The sequence below is a fragment of the Mytilus edulis genome, chromosome 6, assembly GCF_963676685.1.
Source record: "Mytilus edulis chromosome 6, xbMytEdul2.2, whole genome shotgun sequence".
Lineage (NCBI taxonomy): Eukaryota > Metazoa > Mollusca > Bivalvia > Mytilida > Mytilidae > Mytilus > Mytilus edulis.
In genome coordinates this window covers 54,880,158-54,902,067 of record NC_092349.1, presented here as the reverse complement: position 1 = coordinate 54,902,067, position 21,910 = coordinate 54,880,158, and the positions used below count along the sequence as shown (strand labels likewise).

The following is a 21,910-nucleotide window of genomic DNA, read 5'->3' as shown; positions in this document are numbered from 1 at the left end:
CGAAATAAAATTTGAATAGGGATCAAACTTTTTTCAAAAAGTTTAGACTTTGTGTAGAGATTTTTTCTACCCGAAAGCTTATTTATTGTAATTGATTTGATGTAAATAATTATACGAAACAAATTTAGGATATTAGACATTTAGAATATAATTAGTACATTTATAAGTATGAACAGAACTGTTCAATAGAAAATGTCGGTAATTATGTGATACTGTTGTTGGAAAAGTGCTATACTTGCCTATATGCAGATTTTTGTAACCGCTTGTACTTTTTTTCTCAGCTACAAAAGAAAGCACAATTTCAGATCAAATAATATGCATTAAAAATTATCATTTGAATCAAAATATTCGTGAAACGTCGCCCGCAACTACACGAGTCGGGTTGCCATATACTACATTTTCATGGCACCATTATGATCTGTTTTAAAATAAATATTACCGCAAACATTCATCGATCGAAAACATGCAGTAACGTGTTCCTAAATGTCCTATACTATATTTCCGAAAAAGGAAGATGTAAACTGTTAACATAATCATATGTATTATTATTACTGAAATCTATTTATTGATTAACATATGAAATACAAAAAAAAGGTGACACATTATTTCGGCACCTAACCGTGTAAAATTTCATTATAAACATGATTATATATATTGTAATCGTATATTTCGTTTATTTCACTACATAATTATATTTAATAATTTGAAATTGATACATTTTGATAAGGATATAAGCAGTCCAATCTGTAAAATGTTGGAAACGTTGAAGCTGTCGTATTTTTTCAGATTTGACTGTTAAGGTTTTTTTTTTTATTTGACTTTAATATTGTTTAATATTTCAAATAAGATGAAAAAATCAAACAAACACAAAATTTTGTAAAGATTGATTTTCATAACACGTGTGGTAGATTGACTCTTTTTAAATGTATCACATGTTGACCCCTTTAACAGAAACAAAGTACAGTTGAAGTCACACAACATGTATTTCTACATACACATTAAAATACAGTGTATGCGTATCATAATTTTTGCTTGCACTAGGACTAAAAATGTTCGTGAAACGGAAAGTATATTCCTAATGCAAAATATTAGGAAAGTGATGTCGTTATCAGTAATCGGGTTGTTTCAAACTTGAACTAAAATAAAATGTGTATTCAGAGTTATTCGATGTCATTCCGGACAACAAAGGGGAATTAGTTGTTGCATCTAGTCATCTCTTATTAATTCCTTTTTTGGGATTTTGTTTGTTATTAGATGAATGAGACAAATATGTGGAAACATGTTCACGGTGAAGAAACAGGTTCAACCATATCGGTTGGTAAATTGCATTCTAAGTGTACATTGTCGTATTCCGTTGCTAAATCTTTATTGCGTTCGATATTTTTTAAATTTAAGACCTAACTAATGTGACGTGTCTGAAACTGTTTCGAAAGTACATTTGAGAGAGAAAAATGTAATTAGTACTTTTATGTTCAACATAGTAAAACTACTTTCATTATCCCCACTATTTCAACTAACTCAATACAGGAAATGATTGTGTTATCATATTTACATAACACAATACAAAATGTCTTAATCCTCTTTAACACACATGTGATTCGTTATATAAATCTAGTACTTACGCATATTTGAATTCAAGAGTGTACATCGGTTTAAAAAAAGATATCACTACGAAAAAAGTGCGAATCGAACACATATTTATTTAACCGATAACATGCAGTAACGTGTTCATATATTTCCAGAACAACTGTTTGTTGTCGTCGATAAGCCTAGTTTTGCACTATATTCCTATGCAAGAGAACATATAAGATTTATGAGGATAAAAATTGTTACCTTAAGTCGACATCTGAAAAAATTATTTAAACTTATGATATCCCCTAGTTTATGTAGCAAATTCTCGATTGACATTTTGTACACAGGGTGAGTTTTTGATTGTTAATCGAATTCTTGATTAATGATTTAGTCGAGAAAAAAAAACAATATGTGGTTCTTATCCTAAGAATAGATTAACTGAGCCGTATTTGGCACAACTTTTTGGAATTTTGGGTCATAAATGCTCTACATTTTTGTACTTGTTTGGTTTTATAACTTTTTTATCTGAGCGTCACTGATGAATTTCATGTAGACAAAACGCGCGTCTGGCGTATTAAGTTATAATCCTGGTACCTTTGATAATCTTTTACACAACTGGGTCGATGCCACTGTTGGTGAACGTTTCATTCTCCAGGGTATCACGAGCCCAGTAGTCAGCACTTCGGTGTTCACATGAATTTATATGGTAATTTTTAAATGCTCTACAACTTTGTACTTGTTTAGTATTAATAATCAAAAATTTCAAAAAGTTTTGCCAAATACGGCTAAGGTAATCATTCTTGAGATAAGAACATCCTTAATTTGTGCTTACTACTGAGCTAGTGATACCCTGGAGAACGAAACGTCCACCAATAGTGGCATTGACCTAATAGTGTAAATAGTTATAAAGGGTACCAGGATAATAATTTCATACGCAGGACGCGAGTTTCGACTACATAAGACACATCAGTGACGCTCAGACCAAACAAAGTTATAAAGCAAAACAAGTACAAAGTTGAAAAGCATTAATGACCAAAAATTCCAAAAATGTGTGCGAAATACGACCGAGTTCATTTATTTCTGAGATAAGAAAATTCTTAGTTTTTCAAAAAATTTACATTAGAAAATCAGCTGTGAAATAAGTACCTGCAATGGTAAAATCAATATGAAAGGTTTTTTTTCTTTTGAAACCGTCTTGAAGATTGAAAACATGATTGTATTTGAAGGTTACATTGATAAAATGGTTTTGTGTAATTTCGATTTATTATTTTTTCACACAAAGAAAACAATTGTGCGTTTGATTGTTTTTGTTTAGTTTCTGGACTATAATCTACCGTTGAAAATTCATTATGCTATCTTCACCTGTCAAATATTCTAAAAAAAATAGTCAGTTAAGGATTACAAAATGGTTTATTACCGGTAAATGATAATCTAATTACAAAAATAGATAACGGATAAAACAATAAAATGTCGACACAACAATGTGTTTAGATAAAATGTTTTCATTTCGCTTAAATTTCGTATGTTCCGTCATGGCCTGAAATATAGATACAATAACTGTGCCCGGTAAGTATCACATGTCAGTAACGCTATCGGATGGTAATTCGTCGTATCTCGGCACATGTTGGACATTATACATCAATATTATGTTTTCAATGTATAGGTGTAATAAAACTTGACTAAAGACAAATATTATGAAACTGAGAAAAAACTATTGATGTTTCTCATAGTTTTAAAACTTTAGTATGATCTTCATCATGCGCATAGGTAATGCAAACGTTTACTAGTTAATGCTGTTGTTCATATATTTGATATCATCAATAATCATGACATGTGATATGAATTGTTAGGTATTTTGCGAAATACTTCAATATGCACATGAGGACATTTATTGTATGGTTTCGATATACTTTTGTCTGAAATAAGGGAGATATTTGCTTCTTCCGGATCTTTTAAATAGTACTTCTGGCATCGTATGATTATGATGATCCCTATATTAACACTGATTTAAAAAACAAGTAGGTGACCTGTAGGTTTGTATTAAATATTTGAGATAATTTGCTCCTTCAGGTTAATTAGAAGTCACCTTCAATCGTTATATGATTGCTTTCTTTGCACGGATTCCAAAAATATAAAGATGCGATGTTTATTTCTTGAAATAAGGGGAGCCACGATTGGTTTACTGATTTTCCGGGCATACGATTACGTACTTAAACTGATTACAAAAATTGATGGTTTCTATTTATATTTCATTAAATTAAAGGAAATAATGTATTACTTCCGGTTTAGAATAGGTGACATTTGGTGTCATTTTATGTTTACTGTTTTCTGATTCTTAAAATATATATTGTTTCTAAGTACTTTTTCCCTTGCATAACTGCAATAAAATTTACGTTCCGTTTGATATTTACAAGGTCATATGTCACCAAAGCCTTTGAAAAAGGCCCTATGGTGTTATCATGTATTGTAATTTAGTGACACTCAATTTACCTTAGATTTTGATATTTCCAGGCCAATACATTTTATAAGATATCATCAGATATCCTTGGACTTAATGTACCATTCATGAAACTGAGAAGGAAACTATTTGTTTTGAGAGCACAATAATTTGCTTATGAATTTTGTGAAAAAAATACTCGTTGTTTGCCTTTCGATAAATGCAATGTTGATTGTCAATAAATGCATTTGACAATTGAAGTATTGTCATGCGAACACAAATACAAACATAAAATCTTTTCTGTTGTCGTTGAGACGATGTATCATTGAATGATACCCGTATTTTTGTGCATTACAAATTGAATTTGATTGCCACTTTTAAAATATCATTCATTTCATTCAAATTAACAACGCCAACAGTTGTATACACGTCATAAATGATTGAGACAATAAAAACATACTAGAATTTAATTCAATAATAATTAAATTCAGTTATTGTAATTATATAACTTGGTATGCCTATTATTGATTTAAATTGACGGTGTGTTCGATTCATTTTATACTGGTCACTTTAATATGCTAATTAGTTTAGCCCGCGAAATGTTAGTCCGTGCAATTTACCTCGTGTGGTTTGGTCATTTGAATTCAAACCTTACACGGAGCTTGACCAAAGCTATAGAATTTACCCGCCCTCCCTTTTCCCCATTATGAATATTTTCTGCTGCTTTTCATTTATCGTTTCAGTTTTGGAAGAATGATTATAGAACCAGCGTCATGGCATATATAACAGACTGAGTTTGGAGCTTTTTTGTATTGTGAATGGACAGGCGGAATTTACTTTAAGCTGCTATGGACTACCCAGTGGCTCCTGATATAACTTTGTTACTGCTGGATCGCCCTTCAGTAATTCAATCGTCATCAAGTTTTGATTGACAAGTTGATTGTGTTTCTTTCTTGCAATAAATGCCATGACAAATTTACAGCCAAATGAAACATAATTTCTTTAGTGATTTTGATTTATAGTTTATTCGTTGGATTCATTAATTACATCATGAGGTCAAACAATGAGAATACAGATTTAAACAATACAAGTACACTTACATTTTATCTAGGCCCCCCCTTTCAATTTATGTATATATATATATATATATATATACATATACGTCTGAGTCAGTGACAACCCTACAACAGATGTATCCATCGGATCGCCATCAATGATGGTGATACATGGCTGTGTACATAATGTATAATATATATATATACAATAAATAGAAACGAGTTATCTGATAACAACTGTAATGTTCCTGAGTTGAGTAAAAAGGGGTGGGATGAACTTCATTTTATAGCTAGCCGAACCTGTAGCTTATATCAATATATATATAAATTAAAAAATATATAAAGTTGATAAAAACGTGGTCTTAATAAATATAGGAGTGTCATGGTTCCATATAGAAGGAAATAATGTGAGAAATGTTGATATTAAGTTAAGCAATATGCACAATTTTAATAGCATTTTATCAAACTTTAAAATGAGAAGACGGTTAAAGCCGTCATATAATATTTCTAAAAGGAGAACAACTATTTAATTCTCAAAATTAGATAGTAAATGGTGCATTATATTTTATTTTTAGAATTTCCGAATAACTCTTTTTTCTGCTTTGTTTTCTATAATGTTATAGTAATTGAATATTTGTTGATCCATTTAATTCCAAATGGCGGGTCCTGCCTTAGTGACGACTGGTCTTCTGTGGATTTGACGGTAACTTTTGGCCAACGAAAAAAAATGTTACATAACAAATTGCATTATAATTATGCAAAAAATATTGGTTCCAATTAACCCAGTGATCATGTTTATTTGAGATACAACAACTGATACAGTTGTACATAGCAAATTTGACTTATTGGACCGGTTGTTCATTTGACATATGTTACTGAAACACTTATTAACATTTTACAGCTAAATAAAGGGGGAGTCTGATTTGAAACTTACTAAGGAAAATATCTTTTTCAAATAACATTTTTTTGTCACTTCTGTCAGTCCCATAGACGCATGTATACATAATATTTACATCCTCAAAAGAAACATTCCTGATTATAAGGCTATATCCAAAATTGTGTACGTCTCCAGTATATTTTGATGTTGCAGGAACGGTCAATGTACGTATATCTATAAATATTGTCCTTAGTTCTGGATCCCATGCTTCCCATCCTGCCTCTTTAGAACAACAGCTTGAAATCTTGCAGATCAAAGTCAAATTTTGTCCATAATCTGATATTTTATTCTTAATAGTCCAGCTTATTTTACCTGAAAATAAAACTTGCAGTCAATCACAAGCATCCATTATATGGTTGGACCCCCTTTTTATATGACCGGCATGTGTTGGAACCCCCTCCTCAATTTAAAAAAGCTAAGTCAACGCCTGAGTAGTGTATTGGAACGTGTTATGCTCGGACACTGCAATATTCACAATCAGCCACTAGCCTAGCTGCGAAACCCTAACTTTTAAATTAGCGACCCATATCAAATGATACAGTTCATCAGCTACCACAACCCCAAGACCCTTATAAAAGATTTCCAAATTGTGAAAGTGAGGCCTTTGGTTTTAAAAGTTTATCAGGGAGCCGTTTAGTGAGTTTTCTCAAAAGGCTTGGCTCTATTCTAGACAGTGGTGGCCAAAATTGACTTTTTAAAAAAAAACAGTAAAATGAAACACGATTAGACGTATGCAAGGTGATGTCTTTATGCATTAATTAAGACCCCGTTCGTGTTTAACTACATAATCAACCCAATGCAGTTCCTTCAAAATGCATGACCACTGCTCTTCAGTTAACCCATCCTTAAAACAATTCTGATGGAGACACTTGTCGCAGGTTTGTATGACATTGAGCATCATAAACATGTTTATCAACGCTACATTATTCATGTGCCTGTCATAAGCCAGGATCATATAGGTCAGTGGTTGTCAGTTTTATTGTCTGTTTTTAGTAAATTGTTTTATTATAAATTAATCCGTGTTTCTCATACTTTTGTGTCGGGGTCTTTGAGCTGATTATACGGTAAATTATTGTATCATTGTCTAAGGCCGTACAGTTGCCGATGATTGCTTACATCTATTTGATTTTGATATTGTAGCAGCAGGGTAATTTATGATAAATTATCAACAAAATCGAAAGAGCGACGGAAAACGTTTATAATTAAGTGAGCAAGATAAACAAAAGAAGAAGTTATTTAATCAAATCAAACACTATTAAAAATTAATATTTTAATTTTAGTTTCTTGTGTACAATTTGGAAATAAGTATGGCGTTCATTATCTCTAAACTAGTGTATATTTGTTTAGGGGCCAGCTGAAGGACGCCTCTAGGTGCGGGAATTTCTGGCTACATTGAAGACCTGTTTGTGACCTTCTGCTGTTGTTTTTTTTTCTGTGGTCAGGTTATTGTCTCTTTGCCACATTCCCAATTTCCATTCTCAATTTTATACATCTATTGCGTAAAGATCTGGAGTGCTCCTGTTTCAAGAGGGTTTAAATTGCAAACATTATTTCTACTAGTGTATAATAAAATATAAAATAAGCATTTTCTATTTTTCGTTTTACCTTTTTGGAGCAGTGTTAATACCTTTCATGTAACTTTTTTTATTTTTTGCTCATGAATTGAATCATGACACTTCTTACTGACTGGACAAGTTAAGACGCCAATGTCTTACTAGAAAGTTATGACACCTATATAAATAGCCCCTAACTTTTAGCAGTTCCTGTTTATAAAGAGTTATGGCTTCACTAGAAAAAGAAAATTCATAGAAATGGCATAAGTTCTTTTGCATTCCTGCTTGAAGGATTTGTTGTACTTCAGTGTATATGCCTATATACAATTGTTATCATTGTATCACTAAAACCACTGTCATTATTATATATAAGCGAGTCCAATTAGATATCGACTTATAATAATCAGTCAAGACAAATAAAAATAAATTATTTATTTTATGTCATCTTTGTACGTAATATTGTGTTGACATACATAGACGCATACACACTCTATCTATTTAGTAGGCATTTTGTCATCAATATCAGAATTTAAATAGACAGTCACTATCCATCACTTTGAGTTATTAGCTATAAAGATGATGACACATTTAGTTATACAATTACAATATGAAAACATCATATGGCTGAGCCTAGGCTCACACCGAACAGCAAGCTTTAAAGGGCCGGAAAAAAATTACTAGAGAAATACCCTTCAAACGAAAACCAACGGTCTAATCTATATAAAAAAGCGAGAAACGAGAATCACGAATGAACCACATAAACAGACGACAACCACTGAACATCAGATTCCTAACTTAGGACAGGTGCAAACAACTGCAGCGGGATTAAACGTTTTAACGGTACCAAACCTTCTGTCTTTGTTAAAACAGTAGTATAACATCACAACATAGACATACATACTATAAAATATAAATTGGAAGGACTTAACTCAATACATAGATTACGTTCATTGACACATAAGACCTCACTATAAGCACCAACATATGTGCAGGGATATTTTTACACTGTGAGATGTTGTAAGAAGTAAAAGCCCCGTTTTAAAAAAAAAATCAGAAAAAAAACCCCAGTTAGGACTGAAAATTCGACCCTTTAGCGTCAATAACTGAGGAGAGTTTCGCGTGTAAACCTGTTTTCTATTGATCTGAGAATGACATTTATTTCTTTTTATATTATATTAATTTTGTTTTGTGAGTCAACTTGCGTCTGTCGTACACACTTTTAACCCAGGTATCTGTAATGAGTTTATTTCTCCTTTGGTAATTTCGGCAGTATATTTTAATAGTTGTTGATTATCTAACAAAAAATACCATTAGAATAGGTAATATTGGGGAACTTATTGTAAATGAAAAAAAGAGACGCATCTTAAATGAGTGTAGCCATAACATGTAAATGATATGTAGAACAATGCAGCAACAAAAGTGCTCCAAAAAGGTATAATTGGTGCCTATATGATCATTATTGGTAAAACTATACATAAATATCAAGGAGAAAATGTACATGTTTTTATTATATCAATACACTTTTACAAAGTATTTTAGCATATTTGCCTTTTTTGTTACCTTATCATATCTGTTCCAATGTATCAGAAGATTTTGTAAAACGATTATTTAACTTTGTTGGAAACTACTGATTTCTCATCAGGTAATGAGTCGGAGGAGGATGCACGAGCGTTCCCCGCTTTAAGGCAAAACTCGGTACACCAAAACTTTGAAATTGCAAATAATTCCATTGATTTTACTCCGTCACAAGAATCTAGCATTCGTGACACAGTGGGGGAACACGTGCCTTTTAAAATTAAGGAACAAATTTGGGAGGGAAAGTTTATTGAGCTTCATTCTCTTTTGAGAACGCAAAAAGCAAGGGAAGAGGTAGACGAGGGCGATTTGAAATTAAAAAGGGGGAAAATTTGCATTGACAAAAGATCGTCGAGTGTTTATTTGTCCATAAATGAATGGACTTCAGCATTCATAGTTTTTATGAGTGTCTACATTGAGAAATACAGTACACGGGCACAGGAATCGTTATAATATATGCGCGATATAAGATTAGCGGCAACGAGGTCAGAAAACTGGGCCACCTATGACGAGTAACTTAGGCTAAAAATAGAAAATAATCAAAATTTATCTTGGGGAAACATACACGGTGAATATTGGCTATTACACATCACATCTCCCACAGTACAAAACAGTGTGTCAGTGCAATCACAGGGTTATAGACCAAATACACAACACCCACTTATTTGATGATTATAAATTCCTGTCAATAAAACTGTCAGTATTAATTATAAGCCAATTCAACTATAATAGTTATAACGTATAATGTAAACATAACAATCTTTCCCCTTTTAATTTAGAAGATCAAGATAAACAAGATTAATCTCTAGTGAATGAAAGTAATAAATTCAATTGGCACTCAATATTGAACTAAATAGCTACAAGCGTTACTGGCTATATATTAATTGTTCAATTATGAAATCCTAAACCTACAGTTATATCACTACACTAACTTAACCACAAATATTTACAGTCACATGTTTTCAATAAGTCTCTCTGGTGCCTTTCTTACTCTTTCTGTGCGGTTCGTAACGATAGTGTCATTAGCATTTTCAACTGGTTTTTTTTCGGTTATTTTAGTTTGTTCGGATTCATTGTTATTTTCAGAGTTTTTGGTATCGCAGTTTGAATTACATGTTGGTACTGTAATGAATTCAGTGTCAATATCAGATTAGGTAATTTCAAGTATGTTTGGTATATAAAGGCAATAGTAGTATACCGCTGTTCAAACTCATAAATCCATGGACAAAAAACAAAATCGGGGTAACATCATTTAAGATGTCCTTGACAACAGCCGATTGACACCTTTTTATCCTGGGCGTCGTATCATCCAGTATAATATATGTCTTTGTTTTCCTGTGGTACGATTTCACGAATCTGATCAATATGTCTCTTCCATACTAAATCTCCAACTTGGACTTGATAAGTTACTGTTCCAAGTTTACGAACGGTAACTCCTTGTTTCCACTTGTAAGTGTCTCTATAGTGTCTTTAAGAGTTGGACTCCCGCCCTACTGGATGCAGAATATTTGTTCACCATCTCCTCATCTTATTATTATTTACTGTGGAGCTAATGTTAGAACCCATGTCAGATATGGTAGCTGACTTGGGCTCTCATGTGGTGGTCCAGGGAGACTGGTAGTGATTGGGGGATTATTTCACTAGGCCCTTGCTCTGGGCCTGACAAGTTCTAAAATTTGCAGGTTTGGAAAATATGGTTAGTGGTAACATTGGGGTCTACAGATGGGTGACTCTGTGATCTCCTCCACCCCATCTTATAGAGGAGAGGCTTACACTCATTGTTATTCGTTCAGTACTGATATGGGGTCTTTTTATATGAGTATTGCAATTAAGGTGGTACCTAACACCTGAATTAAGATTAATTTGGCTCGTTTAATTTTCTTAAAATTTTGACATATTATTAACTTTGACCCTTTGACAAAATTATCAAAAAATCAGAAAAATTGAACCAACCGTTTAATCAGAAAAATTACACTGGTTATATAGCAGTTTGACAAACACTCATTTTGATCATTGAGAAGCTTTATATTCCCTTAAGAACACAACGTCATTAAAACGTTCTGCTGATTTTACAGAGTTGTCTCCCTGTAGTGTTAGGTACCACCTTAATAGAGATTATAAAAAAATTATATTTTCAATAATCTGGTTTAATTCAATCAAATATTTGTGAGGGTGCGTGGGTGTTGCAGCCTGTAGCTCATTGCCATATTCGGCATGGCCATATAGGGCGCTCGCAGCTTGAATCAGAATTTTGAAATTCCTGTATCAGCTAAAATTAGAATTTTGAAATTCCCGTGTCAGGCACTTGTCAATTTGCTGTCGACTAGAAAGCAGGTGTTACACAAATTAGTTAAACTTTTTAAAACCCGCCCACCCTCTCTATGAGAATAGATGCTACTGTTTTTGTTATATATTTTCAGGCACTTGTTTGCTGTATTTGATTGAAATATTATGGTTACCAGTATCCAAGCAGGACCTTCATAGTATTGGACATATACAGGATAATTTCGAATAAACTTGCGTTTCTATGAATTGGACATTTCCGTTATTAAGCACTTTATTAACATATTATGGACTATTGTCATTTAAGCATCCAAAATTAATTTTAGTTTTTAGTAATTAACAATTTTATTAATTGGAAAGAAAACAAGACATTTTAAAGAAATTAATTATTTTCTACTATCCTTAGGCGCAGAGTCAATTTTGAATGGGGGAAGGTCAAGGGAGACTGATAGTGATTGGGGGATTAGTTTACTCTCTCCTTGCTCTGTGCCTGACAAGTTCTAAAATTTCAGGTTTGTAAAATGTGGTTAGTGGTAACAGTGGGGTCTACAGATGGGTGACTCTGGGACATCCTCCACCTCATCTTATAGAGGTGAGGCTTACACCTGCCAACAGGTGGGGCACTAATAACTAGAGCATTGGTAATACGAGTGTTTTCCCCGGTCACTCCCAATCGTAGGTGGTGGTGTAACCGTGTTTAACTACCAGGGGTTTAATGACACTATGTCAACATAGGTCAGCTGATAGCCATTGTGTATAGGTAATTGGTAGTCAACCTGGCGCCTCAACAAAATATTATAGAATGCTCTGTAGCCAAAGTAATGCATCAAAAGTAAAAATGTATATTCTAGTAATGTAAATGTAAATACAAGTTGGTGTAATAAAATGTATGTTTAATTCAAAGGATTGTTTTTGTATAAGTTGTAAATGAAATACTTAGGATGGAACCTCTAAACAAATGAGTATAATATACAGAAAATCTGTAGTATTTTAATTTTGGTATGTGTGAATTATAATTAACAACAGACAAAGAGAAACAACTCTAGATTAATTTTTAACATAGTTTAGAAAATACGTCAACAACTCTTGATCGTTGTTCTTCATCTCATTGTTATTCGTTCAGTACTGATATAGGGTCTATTATATGAGTATTGCAATTAAACACATGTTATAAAAGTTACAGTAGATAAAGCTACAATAAAAATTTTTAGACGATAACCTAACTTTGTTTCATATTAAAATGATCACCAAAAGCACTTTATTCATGTTTAACATCTTTATAAATTTGCTAAAACAAAAGGTTTATTCAACTCAATCTAATTAAAAACCGATCTCTCATCGCTCCCGTTTTCTGATATGTCGCGTGGGAGATCTAACGAAACCCGTTTTGAGGTCACATTTTTGTGAGTGACCTCCTAGGTGTGTCTTTTCCGACCAATGAAATTGAGTCTTCCACTATCTTGAAAGTTTATCGTAAGGTAAAGGGATGTAACTAATTTTATATACGACGAAATCGTCTGTCAAAATAATTCATAAACTTTTTTGATTGGCTTATTAATAGGTCGTCAACTCATTTGCATATCATTATAAATTCATAACTTCCAGTTCACTCACATGTGACCTCAAAGCGGGTTTCGTTAGATCTCTCACGCGACATATCAGAAAACGGGAGCGACGCGATGAGAGATCGGTTTTTAATTGAGTTTCATTCAACTATTAGCGTTTGCTTTATTACAAAAGTTTATTAACGGCTTTTTGATAAAAAATTTGGGAACTAGTTCAAAGCACTAAAAAATAAGTTTTAGAAAACTTACAAGAGGTCTAGATAAAACGATAGTCTATGTTGTTTTGTATAGTTTAGGTAATGATAACAGTAGAAAATTTCAACATGTTCAAATGGCCTTCAGCTGAGAATTTGTAATAAAATGATTGATTATTAGATAATTCTCTGTGGAGCACATGGATAACACTGTGGTGGAATTTCTAATTAAATTTTATAGAACTCCGTCACGTATTTACCTCATACCATGCCGGTTTGTACACACACTTTGTGCTGTTTTGATTCGAAATACAATCATGAGTATTTCAGTTAGGCCTTTTGTCATCCAGTAATTACAATATTATGTATTGCAAACAAGTTATTAAACTGTGGCTTCCAACATCATTCGTCCAAGGATTCCAGATATATGTACAACACTTTCAGTAATCTAACAGGACTTGATACAGTTGACTGAACGGAAAAATGAATAAAAATGTTTCTTTTTTAGAAATGAAAAACGAATATGTTTACAAAGATACTTGTCGATTGAGTTTCTACTTGATTTGTCAACGTTTACATCGTCATTAACCAAATAAATCATTTTTATATTCTAGGTATCAATGTAGAGGTAGGCAGTTGATGATTGATTACTTGATGTGCCTTAATTGGAAAATACTTTACCACTAGTACACTGTGTGGGGATATTGTTGACAAACTGATTCTTTTTGAAAGCGACATGAAATGTATTTAAATGATACTAGTTATGATTTCTTGTCAATTTGCTGTCATATGCAATAAAATACAGGATCCTACTAATTAACTGTTTCAGAATCTAATGCATTCTGGGAAATAATTTTAAAAGCGTACACCAACACGTTGTGATTGGTTTTAAACTTTTTGAACAATTGAAATCCATACAATGACGTACCGTTATTTTTATTTTGTTGTACGAACAATGAGATTACCCACAGTCCTTTTAGATTCTGAAAAGGCGAATTAATCCATAAAATAAAGAAAGACATGTTTCTCCTTCACAACTTTAAAATACCATACAATATATGCACACACAGTATTATATCATGTTGAGCAATATTTGGAAGCAAACTAAATTTTGTCGATTTAAATAATACCTTCTGTTTTCAAGAAAGATATCAAAACAAGATATATGGTATAATTTGGTATCATCTCGAAAAGGAATCTGTTCTTCAAATGTGCCAATGTTTATCTGAAATGAATATATCAAATAAAGTTTAAACGATTAACAACAAGTAACCACATTTTAAAATGAATTATCTTGCTTAGTGCATTTTAAATTACGAGTACAAATATTTCTTATCTAAAGATAATTTCTGAACTATACACTGTTACCTAATAATCAATATATTTATATCGACAACTCTAGATATATATTCAACAACTTCTTTATTATTATTTTTATAGCATGAGAATAAATATTGAGTATCATCGTTATTCCGTAATTTTCTGTTATTTGCATTAACGTAATATTACATTGTCACCTAGACTAAAAACATAATGAAATAAAATGTTCTATCCTTTTCATACTGTAAAATATATACTGCAATAGAAATGAATAGCTCAGATTGTATTTAAAGCTGGAGGTTTATGGATTTTTGTATGTCTTAGTGCCAAGAAAACTTCAATTGCAATAATATGAAGACAACAAAAATACTGAATAAATGTAAGCTGCCGATCTTGGCATTTACCGATACAAAACATATTTTATTTTTTTACTCCACATGTATGTAACAGATAAAGGGAATTTTGTGGAAAGGAGAAGGTTCAGTAAGACTCCTTTTTTGGCCTAAAAGTATATCAGTTTTACAAAATTGTTAAATTGAAAACTTTAAGCTATTTAATGGAAAGTATAATACTTCTGCTACATAACATGGGCAGTTTTATGACAATAAAACGCACATATATCGGGTACTAGCATCATTTAATCATGCTAAATTACTGAAATCTTCTAGCATTTGAGTTCAATTCTAGACAGTTTTCGTCTTAAATGGAAGTGGCCGCATCCGTGTTCATTCTTAATATTTAATGTAAGATGTATTTGATGATAATACATAACATATATAAAGGTTAACGATGAACAAGGATGCGGCCACTTTAATTTTTGACAAAAACTATCTGAAAAATGACATATTAAGGCATATTTGATAGATTTGTCATACTAAAGCTTGAATATGAGCGTCTGAAATGACTAAATCAGTTTAAATCTTTCACACAAACTAATTGAATCAACTGAAGTAGCCACTGAGGTGTTTAAAAAGCGTACAAAATCTTTTATCAGATGAACCTGTAATTTGAGGCCAAAACGGGCCCTTACCGTACCTACTCCTTTAAACCACTACATGTACATAAAAGAAATCAAGACTTCATTTAACAGAGATTTTCCTGTTAAGTTAAAAACAAGGAAAACTCGCTTGTTTAAGTATGATTAATTATGTTGTGCAAGAAATTATTGTTTAAAATAAACCTCTTTTGAACCCAATATGAATTCTAACATTTTACATCAACTGAACTTAAGTTAGTTCTCAATTTGAGCGTATTTCAAACTTTAAAGTGAAGAAAACATGAATGTATTGCATATCAAATCAAATAAATAGGACTTGTATTGTTATAACTTACAGTTTAAAGGTTAAAATTAAATGTCAAGTTTGTTTTTTTAATAGGATCAAAACATGTTTATATATAAGAGGTGTCCGGGTCGTTTCAGTCAAAATTAATGATTCTCAAAATTCTAAGGATATACGGAGCAATTTGGGGATAAAAAACATTGTTGTTTTATTTTAGGGTTAAGAAGACGTAACGAAAATTGTTTAGAGAGATAACTGTTATTAGTGACAATATTGTGGTTAAAAAGGTTAGTTTAAAAATCGCAATAACAGTACAATATCACCTGCTAAGTGCTTAACATATTGCGATACTCCAATGATATCCATAAAATATAATCACTATAAACCTATTGAAATGAGGTAACACTTAAAAATCAGAAGAAGTACATAAAGGTGTTTACATATACAGAAAACCTAGTGTAGTCGTTTAAAGTATTATATAAAGGCAACAGTAGTATACCGCTGTTCAAATGTCATAAATCGATTGAGAAGCAAAACATCCGGGTTACAAACTAACACCGAGGGAAGCACGTCACCTATAAGAGGGAAACTACGAAACAACAGAAACATTTAAGTGCAAAAAAAACGACAATTTCACACACACCGAAACGAACTATAAGATAACAACTGCCATTTCTCTGATATGGTACAGGACATTTTAAGAAAACATGTTCGGTTGAACCTGGTTTCGTGACTAGCCAAACCTCGAGCTTTTATGGGAATATCAAATATAACACTGGAATGACAACATAACATGACAGGACTACAGTACTATATAATTGTTATATATTACCCATCTTCGCTAGCCAAGGGTTACGATCCATTCCCGCTCTCTCCAGAGAGCGGGAGTGGATCGTAACCCTTGGCTAGCGAAGATGTATATCACCATGCTTACTGTATAACAAGAATATGTTTGCTAACTATAGGCTATGTAAAACAAAAAGGCTTAATAACTATAATTTATGGAAACACATAGGCATATCATAATTCATATTTGTTCAAATTTAGGCGATATCTTTGCTGAACGATGTTCATTCACCCTACATGCCATATTCTACAATCGATTTGGTAACTTATTTACATTTAAATTTACAGCAATTGTATTATTAGTATGTTTTATAGCCGCATTCCGGCAAACCAGAAAAAAGTAAACTTATCACAATTATTGAATTTTCAATGTGTGTAACAAATTAAATACAACAGTAACAGATCAGAGACGGTATGTTTTTACTAAAAACAAAGATCATGTGGCTAGTACACTAATGTCGAGTCGTTTTACACAATATACAATGTACCTAAAATTAAAAATGCCAGCCTGAAATTTCTAATAAAGAACATATTAAATAAAAGTGTGTTCTTATGATTGAGTACAGTTTAGTAAAAATTACAGTCTACCTGAATAAACATTTAATTACATAATAACATTTTTCGTCAGGAGTACAATTGGGAATGTAGACGAAGAATGCATATATGTATATTCATATGTTCTGTTGAAGAGATCACGGCGTACAATTAAGGTAAACGTAAAAACGATATTTTATCTTATGCAAACTTTTAAAAATAGATTATCAAAGTATATCAAAATATCTTGAAACATTGTGTATTTACTTACAAATCCTAATTATCTCAAATCATTTCAGTCGAACAATGTTATCAACAACTATATGATAAAATTGTCATGATTATACATGTTATAGAAGATACAAAGAAAACAGTTTTCCTATTATTTTTCGGTTTAAAATTGTTCCTATTGTGATGGATGTTACATTGTATATATCTATTTGATACTGTTAAGTTGTGTTTGGTTTTGTATTTGAATTCACACCGCTTTCAAAAGAATAGTCAATACTTAATAAAAATGTATTACGGAGGCTCGAGGGTACAAAAATTTCAGCAAAATATTTAACATTTTTTTTTCATTACACATTTCATTCATTGTGTATTTCATTCCAACTCTATTAGTTGTTACCTTATAGTATGGTACAAAAATTAACCAAAAAAATCGATTCTTTTTTGCCCCAGATGACTTTTGAAATGTTTATATCATTGAAACGGCTCCAAATTATCTCCTTTTTGACATTTTTGCCAAAAATTGAAATACCTTTTTTGAACTCATCGATGACCTATATTGTTTATTACTGTTTTCAAATAAGTTGTACTTAAACTTAACAATCGTAAAATTTAATCGATTTCTGTAATTTTTTTTTTATTTCGGTGTAACTTCTATTACTTCTATCAGTTCCACAAAAAAAAAGTTCCTAAACAAAAATACATGCTTCTTTCAAAGGTAGATTATAAACTTAAAGAACGGTGACCCCATTTTTTATTTTATTTTTCTATTAGGAATATGATCAAGTGAATTCGTAGGGGAAAAAACAGGGAAATCCTATATTTAAAAAAGAAATGGGTTTATACCCTGGAGCCCCCTTTATCATGTTTATAATAATAAGTCTTTAAATATATGTATATGCTACTGGTCAATGGCAAAGGACAATCTGTCTTCGTTAATATTTTTTATCAGTTGTAAACATGGTTAACTTTTTCGCAATCTTTTTTCTAGCAAACGACCAATATCATAAAATGACGATAAGAAACATGAGTTGGAATGTAATTCATATTCATTTATTGATTTTCTTTGTTTCTTTTTTTGCATGCATACAGAGTATATTACCGATAGTGTGTTTCAAAATATGTACCGAACCCTCATTTTTGTTTCAGGTTTTGAAAAAGTAAAGAATGTATTTTTCACACTTTATCAAATTCCTCAGTTTGATCTCGTATTGTGTGATAATAGTTTCAATTTACAGTTTCAGATTTGGTGACGTTTGATTGATTGATTATTCAATTCCATTTATATAATAAGGATTCGACACTATATTACAAGGCCTTATTGGTTTATAGCTTAAGATTATATCTTGTCATGGTAGTGCCTCATCAAATTAAATCTATCTTGAATTTTGGTTGTACTTTTATATCTTAATTGTTCAGAAAACTATTCATGTTATTTAGATATCTTTACATTTTTAAGTTTCAAATGTTTGAAAGTGCCGTTTTAATAGATATAGGAAGATGTGGTGTGAGTGCCAATGAGACAACTCTCCATACAAATAACAATTTAAAAAGTAAACCATTATAGGTTAAAGTACGGCCTTCAACACGGAGCCTTGGCTCACACCGAACAACAAGCTATAAAGGGCCCCAAAATTACTAGTGTAAAACCATTCAAACGGGAAAACCAACGGTCTAATCTATATAAACAAAACGAGAAACGAGAAACACGTATATATTACATAAACAAACGACAACTACTGTACATCAGATTATTACAGAAAGGCGCTACGGACTTGCACATGTATAAAACAGGATACATTGTTTTGTCGTTCAATATTGAGTTAAAATTACATGACACTGTTTCATTATCCTCGCTCATAAACCTTATTAATTCATATAAGACATAATATTTTCACTTGTAATATTTTCACTTGAACAAAAATAATAAACATGATCATCTCCTTTTTCGACTACCAGGTTAAATATAGCGTGCCATCATATATATCTTAATCATGTAAATAGTGTACCATATCAAGTACATATTAAATGATAACACCAGCTATATTTTAAACGGTTAATCTAAAAATGTTTTAATACTTGAACATATATATTAAAGAGGTTTTCAATTAGGTCCGATTGATATATCTAAATCAAGCTTGCAAATATACATTCCCCATTTCTGCTCTCAGTTTTATGTATACGTTTGGATGATAAAAAAAAACAAGGCAAAGTACTCTTAGTTAGGACTGTAAATATGTAAGGATAAAGAATCATGTTGGTGGTTTTTATTATTTTGTTACATCTGGATTGCAAACACCAGGGTGTAGGCAGGATACATACAAAGAGATTCTCTAATATACTGATAAAATATCTAAGAGTACAGATAAGTATTTTGAGGTTAACAAGGAGAAGAAAACTTGGTTTGTGTCATAATTTCGTATTACGAACAATAAAATAAAACGAAAACAAATACAAATGTCTTACCTCTACACAACAAAGTGATAATCGCCTTTTAAATGTGACAAAAACAAAATGGCTGCCTTTAACAAGAAATAACAGATAATTATCGAGCGTTATCTATACATTTTCGGAGGAAAGTAGCAACCTACTATTTATCGTAATAATCTTTTTTTATAAATACTTCTGTGAATATTATTATAAAACTTAAAGAAATGTAAAATGAACAGCTACGCCAATTGACATTCAGAGACTGCTTTTGATAATAACAAATAAGTTGATGCTCCTCTACGCTACACTTTTTAAATATCATCTTATTTTTCTTTCAGAATTTACACACAACAAATTACGACAAAAGGGGCAATTTTTCGTTCACTATGTTGAATTTTACTTTTTATGGATGCTGATGTTCCATGACACCATCCTAACGGTGTTGATATATTACAACTCTTTCCCTGTGGCAGTGTCTGTTGTGACGTTTTAGGATTTTAATTATCATAATTCGTGCATTACTGGTAAAACCTTTACTATTTTTTTTTCTTTTCTGAAGATATTAAGATTTGGTTTCGAAGTTTTGTTGTACCCGTCGAACGGGATAGCACATTCTTATTTTTACGGATATGTTTACCGTGCACGGAAATTTAGGAACGATCTCGGTTAACTTATGAATCAATTGAACAAGTTAAATTAACTTATTCTTATAGGTTTACCAATTCAAAACTGTAGTAAGATCTTTAAATATTGCATTTAGTAGTATTGTTTGTGTAAAATTGAATTAAAAGCAAACTAAATAGTATTATTTCACTTCACGTTAAAATGCCAAATTTTGATTTGCTAATACAAGAGAGACAATTTACTCTATCCCATGGCTGAGCGGGTTTTGAACCTCTCGTTCAGAGTTCAAATAACAGTACACAGAACATATCATAGAAAACTAAAAGACTGAGCAACACGAACCCAAAGAAATCCGTGAGTAATCTCAGGTGATTCAGAAAAGCAAATGTATCCTTGTAGGACGAGGTTATGAATGAGAATAGGGTAAAGACAATAACCTCTTTGTCATCTGTGAAACAGATATTCAATTACGGTCGACTAACACGTGGTGTTGTCCCTAAAGTATTTTATTAAATCGCTTTCTTGTACGCATTTACCCTTTGTCAAGGAATAGCTATAATATACTGTACACTCCATATCCATACAATGAAGGTGCTGAAATTTTGCTATATAGAAATGTAAGTTCACAATTTGGAAGCTTAACTTATAACTTTTATCACATTTTTTTGTTGTCGATCGACGTCCATTGCCAAAAGATAGAAGTAAAGATACGATGGAGATATAACTGTATCTTTTATATCATTTATTTCTAATTCAAATGTTAAAGGTTCTATTAAAGGTGTAGGGTTTTATTTTACTTATTTTCTATGTCCCCTTCTTTTTCCCTTTTCTAAAATATTTTGAAATAAAAAGACGAAAAGGGCAAACGTGTTGTATTGATTTTAGTCTTATAACATCATAATCCCAAGTTGAAAAATACGTTCAGCACAGTGACATTTAGTGAAAGGACGTTATTTATATATGGGAAAATATAAAATTAGAGGGACATGTAAGTCCTTTTAAGTTCGGAAAAAGTATGAAGCTGAATCTGTGTTGTTTACAAAATAAAAAACCATTTCAATATATATTTGATGCCTGTGGTAAAGTAACATTGATGAAATTTCAATTTCGTTTTTTAATCAGTCATGTGAGAGGTGCTATTTCTTGATTGATGGGGACTTACCATTCAATGTTAAAAATATACATGTGGATTGATATCTCATCATACTTTGCTGAACTTGTATATTTATTCAAACGTAGAACTTGTACTATAAAAACAGTTGACGAATTTAAACTTGCGTATTTAAAAAAAAAAAAAAACATGTGAAGGATTCTTGCTTTTAAGTGACTCTGTGGTTATGTAAAACATCATACTTTGAACGACAAAATTATTTCATTTATTAATATTACTTTTACTTATGGATCTTGACATACTATGTACGACAAAACTATTTTATTCAATAATACAACTTTTTTTGTTAAGTCTGTTTTTTATGAT

At 31.6% G+C, this 21,910-nt stretch overlaps 1 long non-coding RNA gene across 1 annotated transcript; it reads right to left on the bottom strand.

Annotated features, from left to right (window-relative positions):
- Positions 1-239: 239 nt before the first annotated feature.
- On the bottom strand, positions 240-19,902 carry LOC139526140 (uncharacterized). Its single transcript, XR_011665142.1, has 4 exons — positions 19,846-19,902; positions 14,302-14,396; positions 5,999-6,313; positions 240-281 (listed from the first exon to the last, which is right to left on the bottom strand). It is a non-coding gene; the product is annotated as an uncharacterized lncRNA (long non-coding RNA).
- Positions 19,903-21,910: the final 2,008 nt, after the last annotated feature.